The sequence below is a fragment of the Gorilla gorilla genome, chromosome 7, assembly GCF_029281585.2.
Source record: "Gorilla gorilla gorilla isolate KB3781 chromosome 7, NHGRI_mGorGor1-v2.1_pri, whole genome shotgun sequence".
In the NCBI taxonomy this organism is placed as follows: domain Eukaryota; kingdom Metazoa; phylum Chordata; class Mammalia; order Primates; family Hominidae; genus Gorilla; species Gorilla gorilla.
This window is the reverse complement of record NC_073231.2, coordinates 65,297,216-65,314,506: the sequence shown is the minus strand read 5'-3', so window position 1 is coordinate 65,314,506 and position 17,291 is coordinate 65,297,216. Positions and strand designations below refer to the sequence as shown.

Here is a 17,291-nt window from a genome sequence, read left to right as displayed (position 1 = left end):
AGACTCATTTGTTGGGGTTACTCAACTGAACTATTCTAGCATCTGATTCTTTCTTCATGGACTGGAAGAGCAAACCCATTGATCATTAATCCAGTCCTGCTCACATAACATTACGGGTTATAGCATTTAGCTCTTCCTAGCATCTGATTCTTTCTTCATGGACTGGAAAAGCAAACCCATTGATAGTTAATCCAATCATGCTCACATAATATTGTGGGTTATAGCATTTAGCTCTTTCTATAATTTCAAATGCCTTCTCTCTGTGGTTGTAAATTTTATCCAGGAGAAGGCTCACTGCAATCTGAGCATTGGCTTGTGTGTGTGCTGGGTGGCTGGGGCAGGAGGACGGTTATTCATTGTTGCAATGTGTAGTGAACTCAGAACCAGGCCACCTGGGTTGGAATCCTGGCTCCACCATTTACTAGCTATGTGACTTTGGGCAACTATTTTAACCTCTCTGCATTTGTCTCCTTAGCTGAAAAATGAGGGCAATTGTAGCACCTACCTCCTAGGGGTTTTCTGAAGATTAAATATTTGTACAGTTCTTTAAATGGCACCTGGCAGGAAGTAAATGCTGTGCCAGTGCAGGCCTTTCATACCCCTGTGCTGCAGTAAACAGCCTGCTGCCTGTATGATCCTTGCATCGCCAGTTTGCCTTTGTCTTCCATTAGAAAAAGACAGATAGTGAGAGCAAGGGGGTCTTCATAGGAATTGCAGTGATCTTTACCATAGGTGAGTGGTGGATCATTGAACATATCTACACATTAAATATTGCTTTGTAAATATGAAAACGTTTTGAAGAAAGAAATCTGAGGTTTGCAGAAAATTCCATTTACCAGAGGAATTATGTTAGTCATATTCCTATTGCTCCCATTTCTTCTGGGAGGCCTTCTTGTCTGCCTTCCTGAACCTTATTTTCATTAACTTTTTCCCAAAAAAGTCTACACTTGGCCCTCTAAAATCTAGGCTCTTTCCCTGCTTGATCTTACCTTTCCTTCTACACTAGAGGAGAGGAAAGGAAAGGAAGATCATGGAATGCATGTTTCGATGTGGGGCCTTCTGTGGCCACCAAAGGCCTTTCTGAGTAAAGTAGCAGGTGGGGTAGGGTCTTCACTCATGTCCTGCTCTCATGATCATGGCCTGCCCTCTGTGTCCAGCCTTCAAGGTAGCAAACTGGCTTGTAAAGGAGTATCACTTTTATGTAGTTTACTTTATATATTTTAAAATTTAAACCTGAAATTCAAATTCACTTTTTAAAAATTCATATGACACTTTTTTCACAGTAACAACTTTTTTCCCAGCCCAAGAATTATTTCTTATCATTCAAAATACTGAGACCAAAATATATCACAGAGGAAAAGAGCTAACTATCTAAATGCAATTGGTTTATAATTTCTTAAATACTAGTTAACAAACAAGCTGTGACTTGGAACTATAACACACCAAGGAGAGAATGTGTTTTCATTAATGGCATAAAGTAATAGTGAGCCTATACAGAAGTCGCTAAATGATGACATTACACATAGGATTTAGTTCTCTGCATTATAATTGTGACCAAACAACAGTTAATATAGGAAGAGATAATAATAGCAAATCATTAACTTGGGCTCTGTTACTTTTTTATACTCTTATTTTCAAGATTACTGATTTAAGTGTAGTTTTCTTTTTATGGGTCTACCAATGGTCATTTGTACATAAAGAGAAGTTTCACTTTCTATGAGTCTATTTCACCCGAGACAAAAAGGCATTGTCACCTCTTCAAAGGGAAAAACATTCCTTAAACAAATGAAACCTTTGAAAAGGCAAGTATAACCAAAAAGATCGAAGGGAGAGAAGGGAGCTAATTGTCTTGTTATGTACGATAGACACAGCAAGTGTGTATTAAATATTAGGAGGAAGGGTTGCAGAGCAAGAATCTAGTTCTTTGCCTATAATCCCAGCACTTAGAGAAGCTGAGGTGGGAAGATTGCTTGAGCCTAGGAGTTTGAGACCAGGCTGGACAACATAGGGAGATCCCATCTCTACAAAAAATTAAAATAAAAAACATTAGCTGGGCATGGCACACAGGCTTGTAGTCCGAGCTACTCAGGAGACTGAGGTGGAAGGATTGCTTCATAGCCGAGGAGACTGAGGTTGCAGTGAGCTGTGATCACACCACTGCACTCCAGCCTGGGCAACAGAGCAAGACCCTGTCTCAAAAAATAAATAAATAAATTAGCTATCACCAGAGAAAAATCAAGTTCAAGATAAGATGCTTCACTCTTTATTTTTAAAAGTTTACTTACTAAAAAATAAGTACATATGTAAAATGTGGAATATGACCACCTATATATACATTAGAGAAAATTAACAATGACCCAGAATGTAAATCTACAGCATATTTTCTCTCTGTTCTCTAAAACTTGTAACCTAATTGAATTAGCTACGAAGGGAGCCTTTGTAGTTTAACCTTATTCGTAGATTTGAATTAGTCTTACCAAAAAGAATTAAATTCAACATTGAAAATATTTTATGTAAAAATTTAATATGAGTTTGAAAATCTTCATCTTGATTGTTCTTACTTGATACCAATCATATGTGTGTGTGTGTGTGTGTGTCTGTGTGTGTGTATGCAGAAATGGCAATCAAGACTGTTTAGATATTAGTTAATTGGGTAAAATCCAATCACAGAATACAAGCCAGATTGAAAATGAGAGTCCATCATGGGATTGGTGATATGGAGACAAAAGCTACACCTCATTAATATGCACAGAATAAACAGTCCTGAGATTTTAGTTTTATCATTATTATTTATCATACAATGTTTGCAAACAGAGTCTCCTGTGGATATGCTGGACTTCTGTGAGTAAATCTGTTAATGGTAATGGGATTTCCACCCACTCAGTGTGGTGAAGATTAATACCACTGTGTTTCGACTTTCGACTTTGCTGCTTTTTTATTTGTTAGTGGACAAATAATTTACTTCAGAGCTCCTTCACACAGTTACACTGTGCCTGCTGATTGCCCCAGAGCTGTCCTTGTCTGTCTTCAAAGGCTACGCAGGGGCACACATGGCCAGCTCTCCCTTCCCTGCTGTGCCACGTGGGGTTCACCCTGCAGCCCATCATACAACTCCTTACTCCACAAAAATCAGCAATGCTTGGGTGTGGAGTTCACTACACACACACAAGCATGCCTGCAGTCACTTCTGAAAGTCTAATAAATGTTCATGCTTTTGGAAACAGGGCCACTCATACACACACAATGGAAACAGAGGTCTTGGCTGGTCAAAAGATGCCCCCACTTGTCTACCAGACTGTGCATGAATCCAGCTTTTGTGTCAGCTGCTCAGAGCTTTCCAAAGCTGCATGCATTTTGTCCAGGTTAAAACATTCAGTCCACTTATAGGGCTAATATATTAGCTTGCTGATACATTTACTAGGATTAGTTTGAATCCTTGCTCCTTATTACCCATTGTGCCCTAGACCAAAGCAGGAGTCTCCTCCCTTAGAATTGAGTACAATGAAGGAAAACATCCATGAGGGGGAGAAAGGAGACAAGTTTGAAGCTTAGGGCATCTCTCAGACCCTGTGAGTACCCTAAGGGTACTCACAAAGATCAGCATAAAGGGTCCAGCATATGACTGCAGTGGTAGGAAAGGAACTTCAAGGCCAATTTCACCCTTTTTATAGCTTTTTACAGCCCTTTTTATAGCTTTGCCTACAGCTATACCTAATAGGCAACCTCTTTATTTTTTTTATTTATTTTTTTATTTTGAGATGTGGTCTTGCTCTTTCTCTCAAGAAAGAGTGCAGTGGCATGAACACAGCTAACTGCAGTCTCAACCTCCCGGGCTCAAGCAATGCCCCTGCCTCACCCTCCTGAATAGCTGGGACCCTAGGCATATGTCACCACACCTGACTAATTTTTTAAAAAATTTTTATTGTGATAAGGTCTTGCCGTGTTGCGCAGGCTGGTCTTGAACTCCTGGGCTGAAGCGATCCTCCTTCCTGAGCTTCTCAAGGTGTTAGGATTATAGTAACTTTAATCTAATCAAAAGATATGCTCAGATATGAGTTAGCTGCCCTGAAACCCTCCACAGGATTTTCAAAGAACTGCTAGTGTTCCATCTGAAGACGGAAAGACACATTCCCTGCAACATTTTCTGCACAGTGAGCTGCCCCAAACAAGCTGCCCTGTTGCAAATCACCTTTCAATACAGCATATTTTTTTTCAAATGCTACATATTTATTAAGCACACCATTTTTCCTGCGTATGGAATTCTATTCTCTCTCAATGTTAATCTTTAATGTGCAAGCCATCTTATGATTGGGTTTCAAAGTGAACCATATAATATATTCAATGAGGAACATTTTTCTTATTAAGACTAATTAACAGGTTCTCGATTCCCACAAATGCCTAGGTGCTTTACCGTGATTCTCTTTTCAATGACAATATTTAGCCAACCAAAATTTAACCCTTGAGAGTCCTTCATTACCACAGTCAATTAAGGAGTGAGTCACTGATGTTACATCTCTGCTAAGAATAGTCTGCAGATGTGCTTTTAAGGAAAGAGGAATTTAAAAATAAATGTGTTTGACAAGTTCCTGATCAGATGCCTATATTTACCTCAACCAAATTAGAATGGTGTTGCACAGAAGTTGAAGTTTATCCTGGAAAATTCCTAAGATGTGTTCAGGTTTGACCTCAGAAGTCTTTTTCCATGACTTCGGAAAAACATTTTGACTTCCTTGGGCCATGCTTTTTCTTATAACTCAAAAAGGACTTTTCTTCCTATGGTCTTTTGGCCTCCAACCTCACAGACTGACAATTTATTGTGACGTACATGTCATCAGAAATAGCTCGGTGTCATGTCTCTGTGAAAGGAGAGCCTCGCTGGCACCAGGCACAGGATTCAGGGGCAACCACCATGCAAATCACTTCTCTTCTTGGAGCCTCCACTTCCCCTTCTCAAAGCCAAAGTGTTGGACTTGATTATCTTTATGGACCTTTTGAGCTTCAAGAGTTGATTGATCCAAATATCACAGAGGGCCCGGTAGCTGGTTCCCTGAGCCCAAAGTCTGTACATTCTGAGGGGGCTCTCAGACACACATGTATATGCACAGCATGTTTTGTTACTTCCATTGTTAGTTCTGCCCTATCGAGTTTTCTAAACAAGGAAATCTATGTTATAAAAGGTACGGGATTTGCCGTTCCTATTCAGAATTCAACACAGAGATTGAATATGTGTTCTTCATAGTAAACTAATTTTTAAATGTTTTTGTTAAGGAAATAAGTTCTGCATAAAAGTATTAATAATCTCATATCCAAACCGAATCAAGAGATGACTTTAGCAAACTGCTTATTCAATTTTCTTTTATATCTTTTTTATTTTATTCTTTTAAATTTATTTTTATTTTTCACCATGTTGGCAAGGCTGATCTCGAACTCCAGACCTCAAGAGATCTACGTTCCTTGGCCTCAAGATGCTGGGATTACAGGCGTGAGCCACTGTGCCTGGCCTCAATTTTCAATATTAAGGGAGGAGGTTTCTACCCCAAATCAGATTTAGAAGTTTACATGTGATTTTTGAATCAGGGTTAAGTAGAGATACAGCTGACAGTCTAGGGATTCTGACCTACTCTCAAGGATTTATAACATGAGTCCAAGGCTTCCCTCATTCTAATTATGTTCCTAGCTACCTACATGGTCAATGTTAGAGTCCTGTGGTTAAAAACCCCAACAGTTCCCCAAAAATCATATGGATCTGAGAATGTGAATGATATAAGGAGATGTAGCAAACACTCATTGAGTGCTCACTGTGTAAGCTGCACAATGCTAGTTACTCTACAAACATAGTTTTATTTATTGGGAGGAAGTGTTGCATACTGGTATAGATATGGGCTCTGAAATCAGACTGTTCTTGTTTTGCATGTGGCTCACAGACTGGCAATGGTGATTTAGATATGTGAACAACAAGAATAAGAAATTTCTAAAAGGAAACATTGAGTGAGCTGCAAAAAGCAGATAAAGCAGCAGTGTAAATAATCATGGCCATCTTTTAAAGAAACTAGGGAATTGGGTGAGACCCCAGCTGCACCCCTTCAAGGGAGTTAGGGCCTGTGCAGGTCCTCCAAACAAACAAACAAACGAAAAGAAGAAGAAGAAGAAGAAGAAGAAGAAGAAGAAGAAGAAGAAGAAGAAGAAGAAGAAGAAGAAGAAGAAGAAGAAGAAGAAGAAGAAGAAGAAGAAGAAGAAGAAGAAGAAGAAGAAGAAGAAGAAGAAGAAGAGGAAGAAGAAGAAGAAGAAGAAGGAAAGAAAGAAAGAAAGAAAGTAGGAACAGGCAGAAACAAGATGAATAGATTAAAACTGAAAAGGTTCTGGAAGCAATCATGAAGGAAGATGTAACAGCCAGAGTCCCTGTAAGAGCAAGAGAGGGTGGCTTGAAAATGACTCAATGAGCAGGGCTCTAGGAACACATTACCAGATTAAAAAAAAAGTTAACTAAGTCCCAATTCAATTCAAAGGGGAACACCTAGAGAAATGCACTGAAATAGCCTTGCATGCTCAGGGATAATGACTCATAATAGGCTTCTTCCTGGTCTGAAGATTACGAAAATACGGAAATAAGAGATAAAACACAAAGAGAGGATTGTGGTAGCTCATGCCTGTAATCCCAGCACTTTGGGAGGCCGAGGCGGGCAGATCACAAGGTCAGGAGTCCGAAACCATCCTGGCCAACATGGTGAAACCCTGTCTCTATTAAAAAAAAAATACAAAAATGAGCCGGGCGTGGTGGTGAGCACCTGTAATCCCAGCTACTCAGGAGGCTGAGGCAGGAGAATTGCTTCAACCTGAGAGGTGGAGGTAGCAGTGAGCCGAGATTGTGCCACTGCACTCCAGCCTGGGTGACAGAGCAAGACTCCATCTCGAAAAAAAAAAAAAAAAAAGAGAGAGAGACTTATAAAAGAAGATGCCAAGAAATGAGACTGCCTAAGTCAATTTAAAGAAGAAATTGGTGATCTTGTATGCCTGACAATATGGCTTATTATATAAAGAAAGAAAATCCTCTGGTACAAAAACTCATAAAATGTTATATAAAATATATCTTAAAATATTGAGACATAGCTGAGTTGGCAGGAATATAAGGACAAGAGAGGCTGTAAACAACAGGAAAGCACTATCTGGAGCAACAAGTATGACGCTAGCTTTCACTTGGAGAGCATCTGCTTATTTCTATTGACAGAGAAACTGAGTTTTAATGAGCCCAAGTAATGCAGGAGACCAATCTGAAATACCCACATAAAGCCAGAACCTCAAAGTGTGGGAAAACTAGGACGGGGGTGAGGGGTTGGAAATGAAGGAAAAAGTCTTGCGTAGGGACCTTGTGTAATTCAGCCTAGACTCTGAGTACAGAAGTAAATAAGATTAAAATGTCTTTTGTGAGAATTTCCAACTACCTGCTCACTCTGACATGGACATGTGTCTTAAGTTCACATTACTTGTGTGACCTTAGAATCTTCAAGCTAAAAACGTAATTGAATGTACCATGGGTTGATTTTTATCCCCAAGCACCCATCAGAAGCAAACAAATACTCTTTGAAAAATGCACATTAAATCCATGCCTCAAATAATGCCCACGTATAAAGTCCCAAAGAAGATGAGCTCCTTCCCAGTCAAAATTCTCTAAACAGGGAATTCTCTAAACAGGGAATACTCTAAAGAGACAAAATTCTCTAAAGGGAACAGACCACCATGAGTGTGAGGCAGAAGACCTCAGCAACAGATTGGCAAAGTCAGCAGATACTGGATCTATTAGATTCAAATATAAAATAAGTATTTTAAATAAAGAAATGAAAGCATGGTGCAAGAATAAGAGGCAATCAGGCAGAGTAGGGACAAATACAATTTCTGAAAGCAAAACATTGAAAAACTAAAATAAAATTTGTATGTGTAGATTAAACAGCAGATTAGATATAGCCAAAGAAGTAATAGGTGAAGTGGAAGAGAAATCTGAAGAAATGCAGCACAAAGAGACAAAGACATATAAAATAGGTTTAATGTCAAAATACATAGATGATAGAGTAAAAAGGGTTAACATATATTTAATTGTACTTCCAGAAAAATAAAATAAAGGAAATTAGAGATAGGCTATATTTGAAGAGGTAATAGCTAAGAATTTTTTAGAGTCGATTAAAGATGTCTATCTTCATACTCAAGAAGCCTAATTAATCTTAACAAGAATAAATCAAGTTAATCCTTAAGTAGACATAGTAGCGTGAAGCTGCAGGACACCAAAAAACCAAAGATAAATAGAGGAATATAGGGAGCTGCAGGATGCAGAGAAGGATGAAGCCAGATTTTTACAAAGAAATGAGTTTTGTTACTAACAGCTAGGCTCTCAAGAACAGAAATGGAAGTTAGATGATGTCAGAATAGTATCTTCAAAGTGTGGAGAGATTTTAAAAAACTATCAGCCTAGAAGTGTGTATCCAGAAAATAGTATGTTTTAGTTACAAGAGTGAAATATATTTTCATAAAACAGAACAGAAAATTTAATATTAACAGACCTTTACTAAAGAAACATAAAATATGTGCACTCCAAGTAGAATGATTCTATAAAAAAGGTAGAAGATGCAAGAAGGAATTCAGTGGGTGCAGGGATGAGAGAAGGTTACTGTGTAGGTAAATCTAAGCAAAGAGTAATGGTATTAAAACAATTTTAAAAAGTCTGACTTAGGGAGAGTTAGAATTTAAAATATATATAAATTCCTCCAAAAATAATAGCATATTAATCTGGACAGAATGATCAGACTTAAAAGGAGTTATGATGTGGGAATTATTTGGGAGGTGGGCAAATATTCTGATTTAGACCTTAGGTTAAATATGCACATGAAGATTTCTAAGACAATCTCTAAAAGAATACAAATAGAGTGTATAACTTCCAAACTAGCAGCAAGAAGAATGGAATGAGGGATACATTAATCAATCAAAGGGATCACAAGAAGAGCAGAAAACAAGAGCCCAAAAGAGTGGGCAAATATAAAACGTAAATTATATAGTAGAGATAGATATAAATATATTGAAAATAACAATGATTGTAAAGGAACTATAATCACAATTAAAACATGAGAGCAATTAGGCTCTTTCTACATCTACAATAACAATAATAATGATCCTAAAACCTAAGGATTCAAAAAGATTAAAAGGTAAAAATATGATTAAAAAAAGATAGCTGGTACAATTATTCAAGTATCAGGAATAAATAGAAGCTGTCAAATACAACACAGCTAGTCACGGTGGCTCATGCCTGTAATCCCAATACTTTGCGGAGCTGTGGCAGGAAGATTGCTTGAGCCCAGAAGCTTGATCCCAAAAGCTTGATACCTGCCTGGACAACACAATGACACCTCATCTCTACAAAAAAAAAAAAAAAATGTTTAAAATTAGCCAGGCATGCTGATGCATGCCTGTAGTCCTAGCTACTCTGGAAGCTGAGGTGGGAGGATCACTTAAGCTTGGGAGGTTGAGGATGCAGTGAACTGTGATTGGACTACTGCACTACAGCCTGGGTGACAGGGTAAGACCCTGTCTCAAGAAAAAACATAAAAAAATAAAGTACAGCACATTGTCAGTGATAGAAGGTAATTACAATTAAAAATAAATAAATCACCAGGAAAATATAACAGTTCTAAACTTACAGGCATTTAATAATATACCAACAAAATATAAAAGGCAAAGATTTTCAGAAATATGAGGAGAAATTGACAGATTTTAACACAGCTCTCAGTAAATAATAGATTAAGTAGATAAAAATGAGGAAGTATATAGAATATTTGAAAAATGCATTTTTTTAAGCTTGATCTAACAATGGAGATATGGGGAACATTGCACTCGACTCCATAATACATGTTATTCTAGAGTAATGCATGGATCATTTATGACAACAGACCAAATTCTGGACCCTAAACCAAGTCTCAATATATTTCAGAGTTGGTTTCACACAGATACATTTCTTTGACTACAACATTCTGAAGTTATAAATTAATTAAAAAATATATAACTTAATAAGCGTTGGTCAGTTAAAAGGCATAATTCTCAACACAAACAGAAATCATGAATCGAAGTATAGAGCATAATGTAAATTGAAAAATAATTTGGATGAAATGCAATAAAAGCATGATATATTATTACTTACGAGGTATAGCTAAAACAGTGTTTAGAAGAAAACAATAAGTTTAAAAATAATATATTGGAAAAAGAAGAAAGACTCAAAGTTAGTGAGTTTGGTATCAAATTAGGAAGTTAAAATAGAAAATAATAAGCCCAAAGAAAATAGAAAAAAATGAGATTATAATTATGAAAACAGAAATAAGTAAAATGGAAAGACACAATACAAAAGATTAACAAAAATTTTTTTCTTTGAAAATAATAACAAATTGATCAATACCTAACAAAGATGATCAAAAATTTAAGAGGAAAGCACAAATTTTAAAAAGAAATAAAAAGGGGCATTAATATATTTGCTGAAGAAAAGATATTACTAATAACTTTATGCCTAAAAATTTGAAAACTTGGTTGAATTGGACAAAGTTCTGGAAAAATACATATTATAAAAGCTGATTCAAAATGAAATAGATACCACTTTATACTCAGTAGGATGGCTAAGACCAAAAAGATAGACCCTAACAAGTGTTGAGAAGGATGTGAACACAGTGGAGCCATCAAATATTAATGCTGGGAGTGTCACCTGGTGCAGTTGTTTTGGAAAACAGTTTGAAGCACAGTTCCTCAAAAAGCTAAACACAGAGGCACCACATGAGCCAGCAATCCCATTCCTAGATATACGCCCAAGAGATTTGAACACACACGTTTCAGAAAAATTTGTACATTAAAGTGCGTTATTCATAACAGCCAAAAATAGAAAAAACCAAGCATCTGTGGACTGATGAGTGAATGAATCAAACATAGCATAGCCATGCAACAAAATATTACTTAGCCTTAGAAAGGAATGAAGTACTGGTAAATGCTACATGGATAAACCAGGAAACCATCATGCTAAGTGAAAGAAACCAGACACAAAATATCAAACGTTATATGATTCCATTTATATGAATTGTCCAGAATAGGAAAATCCAAGACACAGAAGGTAGATTAGTGGTTGCAATGGGCTAGAGAGAAAGAGGCATGGGGAGTGACTGCTAATAGAAATGTGGTTTTTTTTTGCAGGGGGTGATGAAAATGTTCTGGAATTTGGACAACACTGAATTGTACACTTTAAATAGGTGAATTTAATAGTATATAAAATATATCTCAATTAAAAAGGGCAATGGAAAGCCTAAGTGTTCCATAATCACAAGAACATTAATCACTACATTCAAATCTTTCTAAAAAGACATCAGTCTCATTTGGTTTTACAACTGAATTCTATAAACTTTAACAGACTTTTTATAGGTAAGAAAGTGAATACTACACAACTAATTTATCATGCTAGTGTAACACTGATATATAAAACAGCAAAGGAATTCTAAGAAATAAAAATTACAGGACATGTTTCCTATGAACATGCACACAGAAATTATAAATAAATATTAATAAACTGAATACTGCAATGTACAATAAGAGCCAAAGGCCAGTATCAGGTTAATACATTTGAATATATATTACTATATAATATCCACATTAACAAATTAATGGAGGCACATCTCAATAGATGCAGAAAAACTTCTGATAAAATTCAACAACCATGAGTGATTTTTTTTTTTAATTCCACAGCAAAGGTCCTGTTCAATGATTGAGGTTGTTTAAAAAACCCTTAAGAGCAAGAGACATAGGGATTAGGAAGAAAGAAACAATACTGTTTGTTTGTAGATTTATAATCAGTTACATTTAAAAAAAAAAAAAAACAGAAGGCGGGGAGCAGTGGCTCACACCTGTAAGCCCAGCACTTTGGGAGGCTGAGGCAGATGGATCATGAGGTCAGGAGATCGAAACCATCCTGGCCAACAAGGTGAAACCCCGTCTCTACTAAAATACAAAAAACAGCCGGGCATGGTGGCCTGTGCCTGTAGTCCCAGCTACTCGGGAGACTGAGGCAGGGGAATCACTTGAACCCAGGAGGCGGAGGTTTCAGTGAGCTGAGATTGTGCCACTGCACTCTAGCCTGGTGACAGAGTAAAACTCCGTCTCAAAAAAAAAAAAAAAAAGAAAGAAAAGAAAGAAAAAATCAAAATGGGCCAGGCACAGGGGCTCACACCTGTAATTTCAACACTTTGAGAAGCCAAGGAGGGCGGATCACTTGAGCTCAGGAATTTGAGACCAGCTTGGCCAACATGGCAAAGCCCTGTCTCTACCAAAAATATGAAAATTAGCCAGGCATAATGGCACACACCTGTAGTACCAGCTACTCAGGAGGCTGAGGCACAAGAATCACTTGAACCGCGGAGGTGGAGGTTGCAGGGAGCTGAGATAGCACCACTGTACTCCAGCCTGGGCAACAGAGCCAGACTGTCTCCAAAAACAAAAAACAAACAAACAAAAAAGACTCCTGCCTCATAATACAAAACAAAAGTAATTTCAGATGAATGAGGAAATAAAATATGAAAAGCAGAATGTTAAAACCATTAAGAGAAAGTATAGGAAGCGAACTCAGGATATGGATTAATCTCTCTTAAAATTACAGAAAATGAAAACCATACAGAGAGTTATTAATAAATTCAACTACATTAAAAATGAGTACTTTTTCTTTCATCAAAAGACTTCACAAAACAGGAAAGAGAAGTAGATAAACAGTAGATATTTCCAGGAAATATAATTGGCAAAGGATTGGTATCCAGAATATGTAAAGAACTTTTAATAATCAATTAAAAAGGTGAATGATTTGCACATTTCATAGAAAAGGAAATACAAATTACTAATAAACTTTGCAAAAATGTGCTCCAGCATTTCAGCAATCATGGGAATATACATCAAAATCATTTTCAGCAAGTTGAAAATTTAAAAGTTACACAATGCCAAAGGTTGGTTAGAATGAGTAGTGACAGGAACTCTTGCGTACTGCTAATGGGAATGTATGTTACTTTATGTATTTTATGTACTATCACTTTAGAAAATAATTTGGCATCATCTATTAAAGTTTAATATACACAGCCCCAAAACTCAGCAATTCTACTTCTATGCATATGCACTAGAGAATTCTTACACACACATCACTATATAAATACAAGATGATTCATAGCAGCATTATCTATAATTATGGCAAAACAACCTAGATGTCCATTGATTGTAAAAAGGAAAAATAAAAATTGTGATATAGTCATATCATGAAATCCTATACTGCCATGAAAATGAATAAACCACAGCTATATTGACATGTATGAATTTTGTTTTTTTGTTTTTGTTTTGAGACAGAGTCTCCCTCTGTCGCCCAGGCTGGAGTGCAGTGGTGCGATCTCGGCTCACTGCAAGCTCTGCCTCCCGGGTTCATGCCATTCTCCTGCCTCAGCTTCCCTAGTAACTGGGACTACAGGTGCCCACCACCACACCTGGCTAATTTTTTGTATTTTTAGTAGAGACGGCGTTTCACTGTGTTAGCCAGGATGGTCTCGATCTCCTGACCTCGTGATCTACCCGCCTCAGCCTCCCAAAGTGCTGGGATTACAGGTGTGAGCCATCGTGCCCAGCCACATATATGAATGTTTAAAACACAATGTTGGGTGGGAGAGGCAAATCACAGAAGGGCACTATACTTTGATTATTTTATATGTATTTAATTTTATATAAAGTGACTATATGAATATGTCTGCCCCATTAATATGACAGCTTTCCTGAACTAAGGAAAACTTGCAAAATATTTTGTCCCTAAGAGAAAAGGCCCTAGAAATCAGAGTTTAAAATTTCTGGCCTGAAATTATGTCTGCTAGGGTAAGCTTTTAGACCATGAACAGATAAAAGTGGTTTCTCAGAGCATGTACTGTCTAGGGCGGGAGATTAGGGTGGGATCCTTCCCACTTAGCCTGCTGATTGGGCACTATTGCCCCTAGTCAAATCAGAAGATACAATCTGTCCCTCCTCCGCCACACACAAAAAGCCTTTGAGAGAATGAGAAAAACAATTGTAAGAGTAACGGTTACCACAGTAAGAGTAGCAACAAGGTTATTTCAGGTATTGTTATTCATGTACACAGGTGTTCAGTACAAAGCCTTGCTAAATAGGCTGCCATGCTGTCAGCAATGCCAGCTGCATAAGCCCAATCTCCTAACAGAAAAGGCCTCCGACTGCATACTTCTGAGAATCTTCCAAAGAAAAATCTCCTTGTGCTGTGTGAGCCATTTCTGTCCGAAGGGCTGATTGATGGAGTGAGCCAATGAGAGATTACTGTTCCCAACCTGCAGCCTGTGTGCTGCTGCACTTTGTCCTCCCGCCTCACTCCACTCCAATACTTAGCTCAGCCCCCACCCTGAAACTATAGCGTTATTCCCAGGAAGGCAGAAAAAAGCTATGCTGAAAGTTCAACTCAACCATCATGTGGAGGTACCTGGCCCAGCGCAAACTAACCTTGGAGCTTTTATCCACATGTTACAATGTGCATAACACGGGCTCAACCTCAGCAGGCACAGCCATTCTGCCAGGGTTTTGGCACTGGGAGATGAATCAAAAACTTTAACTGACCGATTTCTTTTTTTTTCTTTTTTTTTGACACAGAATCTCACTTTGTAGCCCAAGCTAAAGTGCAGTGGTGCAATCTCAGCTCACTGCAACCTCCATCTCCAGGGTTCAAGTGATTCTCCAGCCTCAGCCTCCCGAGTAGCTGGGATTACAGGTGCACGCCACCAGTCCTGGCCAATTTTTTTGTTGCTGTATTTTAGTAGAGATGAGGTTTCACCGTGTTGCCCAGGCTGGTCGTGAACTCCTGAGCTCAGGAGATCTGCCCACCTCGGCCTCCCAAAGTGCTGGGATTACAGGCGTGAGCTACTGTGCCCGGCTAACTGACCAATTTCAAGAGGGGATCAGTAGTAGTTCCATTGCGACCAGCTTGCCCAATAAAGTTGAGGGGACAGTGGCTTTATGTTTTCACCATCAGACAAATACCTACGCAATGACAAGCAAAACTTTTGCCAGGCAGTATCTTCTGAAAGAGATTCCTGCAGTTATCCAAGGAAATAGCCACTTAGGTCAATGGACATTTGCAGAGTGGAAGATAGTCTTCAAAGAGCAAACCCTTACAGAAAAGCAATAGTGCCTGCCCCAAATGTATGTTTATTGTCAAAAACCTCAATCCGTCTTTTTAGAAAAATTGGATAGGAAAAAATTCATTAACCCTAGAGAAGTAACTTAGTCCTATCTTTCACCCGATTTTTGTTTGAAATGATGGTATAGCCTACCTGATTGGGGGAAAAAAAAAAAAAGCAGAGGTTAGGAGTGAGGAATGAAGCAACTAATAGTAAAAATACACAGATCTAGATGGTGAACCAGTGATCTGGACAGGACCTTTATGATCTGCCAGCCAAGAAACCATCAAAGCTAACTCTAGGAATGTGCTGATAATTAAAAGGTAGGTGAGCACAAAAGAATATTAGAAACCATTCTATGTGGCAAGACTGAAAAGAGGATATGACTTCTTAATAAATTAGATAGAAAGTGAGAGCCAAATCCGTGCATCATTCCAAAGTTGAGATCACAGAAGGTAGATGCACCCTAGGGCTCTTGGTAGACGGACCCTAGGGCTCCCCTGAGAGGGGAGAAAGGGAAGATAACACACACAGACTAGCTTTTCAAAAAGGTTGGCTAAGAAAGAAAGGAAAGACCCCACATAATAACAGGGGTGGAAGTAAAGTTTCCATTCAACAAGTGTTTTGATTCTTTTACACTGTTTTGTACAGCTATGTTAGTGTCACTATCTACAATTATCATTATTCTTTCATTAAAAGTTTGTGGAGTACCATGAAATGATATCTGTCCACTACTATATAATAGACAGCCCTGTAGTCCTCCCTTCACAGAAAAGAAACCGCTAATCACTAGCAGTTCTGTTAAAGATTGCAATAAAATTCAGGCAAGACATTTTTTCTTGAGAACTTCATTTTTAGAGTACTGTATTTTCTAACCTGTAGAATTTTAAGGGACAGCCCATAAATTCCTTTTCTTTCTAGCTGAAGAATTAGGAATCTGAGACTGGGGAATTTGAGACTTCTTTAAGTCAGTTTTGATGCTTGGTTTATTAAACCATTCGTTTTAAAGGAAGGTAACATTAACCTCTCACAGTAAATTGTGTCTGTCAAATACTTTGATACGATGTCAGTTGGCGAGTGAATGACACTGAGCCCCCACCCTCACTCCTGAGATTGAGTCAGCCCCAGTTACAAAGCTTGCTGGCAAGCAAACTGCCTGTCAAGTTTGCTAAAAAGAACAGCAAAAGTGGGAACAGCCAAGCTTGTACAATTTTGCAGTTTCTTTCTTTCTTTGGTATATTTTTAGGTTGCCAGGAATCGATTTCCTCTTCTATGCTTTATAAGTTTCTATTCATAAGCCTGGCAATTTATTAAACTTCATTTTATTCATATAAAATAGTCACTGCTCTGGAAAAGAGTGACTCAATAAAGCGCTCTTCTTCCCATACACCTGGACTTCTAGCCAGAGAACGAGATGCGGTGTGCACAAGCACCAATCAATGAAATGAAAAACACTTTATGAAAAACAAAGCTTAGTCTTGAAAATCTGAACATTTATTTTACAAGTCACTGACTGAAGGGATTTTTGCAATCAAAATGAATCCAGGCAAACCCATGCTACTGGATTTTGATTAATTAAGCCAAAATCTGCACATCTGCGTAATGTCTAGCTCATAAGTGAGATGGTTTTAATCAGTGAGGAAAATGTGGTTGGGGAAGAGGCTGCAGGTGGAGTTTGCTAACTAGCACATTTTATTTATTTTTCTCTTAGTGGGTTTCTACTCTTTAGTAAGGTTATTATAATCCTTGGTTTTCTGGTTTCCTGCCCACTATTTATCTCTCCCACTAAAGATCTCCCACATGCCCTACATAACAATAATCAACTAAAATGCAGTAGTCAACCTGGTAGGCTGGAGCTTTGCTTCATAGAACAGGGATGAAGCTAGAAACCACATTTTGTGCATTATGTCTATTCCTAGCTTCGTAAAGAACCATGGTGAACCAGTCAAGACAGCCATGTATACAAATAAAGAAAATTATTACAAATAAAGAAAAAAAAGAGAGTGTTACTGGAAGGATAAGCAACTGCCTGTAGCTCTGTGATTGAGGCCTTACATATCTAAAAGAGCATTTTGCATTGAA

General features: G+C 37.9%; 1 protein-coding gene across 2 annotated transcripts in view; it reads left to right on the top strand.

Moving 5' to 3' along the window:
* The window catches only part of XKR4 (XK related 4), a 453,736-nt gene that overhangs the window by 341,942 nt on the left and 94,503 nt on the right, over positions 1 to 17,291 (top strand). The window lies entirely within an intron of this gene.